At 35.0% G+C, this 1622-nt stretch overlaps 1 protein-coding gene across 2 annotated transcripts in view; it reads right to left on the reverse strand.

The window, feature by feature from the left end:
* The window catches only part of LOC106878532 (arg8-vasotocin receptor), a 184105-nt gene that overhangs the window by 21651 nt on the left and 160832 nt on the right, over positions 1–1622 (reverse strand). Inside the window, exon 2 of one of the 2 annotated variants that reach the window (XM_014927766.2) lies at positions 827–897. The exons of the other annotated variant lie outside the window; for it this stretch is intronic. The gene's annotated coding sequence lies outside the window, so the exon portion shown is untranslated. The remainder of the gene's footprint in view (positions 1–826; positions 898–1622) is intronic. 2 annotated transcript variants of the gene reach the window in all.

Here is a 1622-nt window from a genome sequence, read left to right on the forward strand (position 1 = left end):
CATCTGTGAATTCCGTAGCACCAGGTTTCATCTCAAATGATGACCTTCGAAAAAAGGTCCAGATCAACTTAAACTGTTTTTTTTCAGTTCACGACACGTAATCAGTTGTGAGTGCTTTTCATCTTCCATGAGCAAGCAAGGTACAAATTTCATTGGCAATTTTCATTCGCAATTTCTCACTCAAAATTCGGTGGGAGGAGATTCAGTACATACCAGTCATATCAACAAGTTCGTTAATTGTTCGGTGACAGTCCACCAAAATCAGTTTATGGATTTTCATGATGTTTTCATTCGTTCAGGAGGTCGACGGTCGTCCTGAACGAGGTTGGCCTTCAAGCGACAAGTGACAAGTGACCAAAGCGTGGAAGCCACTCCTAAAATTGTGTTGTGTTCTGCTCATGGCAGCGTACATGTAAGCTATTTGAAGCATGACAACTGCTTTAGCCACCGTTTTCCCCAGGAGAAAAAAGAATTTCACTGAAGCATGCCGTTCCTTCGTTTCAACCATCGCAAAAATCGACGAACCAGGGAGAAGCACTGCAAAAGAAAGACGCACCACGTGGAAGTACAACCTCGCCCGATGACACTGAGGGTCTTATCTAGTGGTTTCTAGCGGCATGATGTTATCGATGATATATTGAGAGAATTTTCACAATATATAAGAATAAACAGTAATTTATAGTTATATTTATATAAGAAAATGGAGAAAAAATATATAACGGATACTTATTTTATTTGTATCACGATAAAAACATAGCAAACGATTTAATACAAATAAAATCCAAAGGAACATAAATTAACGGGAAAAAGCATAAAAAGTGCTTACACAGGTTTCAATCTGTGTTCATTAGGCGAACAGTGTTTCAGATCCGCAGGATTCGAACTATGTTAAGAGTTCTAGATGTAAAAAAAAAAACACAGTATAAGCAGATATCATCAGGGCTGATTTGTATAAATAGCTAATACTTACATAATTGTTCAAAGGAATTAAAACTGGTGGTAAAAAGCGTACTGAATGAGAGAGATGAGGACTGCATATTCATATATACAAGTAATGTAAACATGAAGTTGTTAGAAAAGATGGGGCGTCAAATGGGGTGTAGTGGGAGATATTAACTTACTAGGGTAAGATATTCTGAAGACGTCAAGCAAATAGAAAGAATTAAAGAGAGGACTGAGGGATAAGAAAATAAAAATATAGAGAGGAATAAATTTTATTTAGGGGTAAAAATAACGAAATGGGAATAAAACACAGGGATATTATTTAATTAAATGAAACTAGAAAAGCCATAAGTATTTAGGATATAAGATATAAAAAGTAAAAATTAGTTATTTACATTATTTACATTCGACGGATATTTGTCCTCATCTTGTTTGTTGTTAACACAACGTTTCGGTTGATATACCCTCCAGCCTTCATCAGATGTCTTGGGGAAATTTCGAACCTGGGTTCTCATTCCTGAGGTATTTTTCGATGTTGTTGTTATTATTATTATTATTATTATTATTATTATTATTATTATTATTATTATTATTATTATTATTATTATTATTATTCAGGTCAATGCCTGAACTCGAACTCGGAATCTTGGGGTTAGTAACCCTCGCTCTTAACCCGTCAT

The sequence above is a fragment of the Octopus bimaculoides genome, chromosome 4, assembly GCF_001194135.2.
Source record: "Octopus bimaculoides isolate UCB-OBI-ISO-001 chromosome 4, ASM119413v2, whole genome shotgun sequence".
NCBI lineage: Eukaryota > Metazoa > Mollusca > Cephalopoda > Octopoda > Octopodidae > Octopus > Octopus bimaculoides.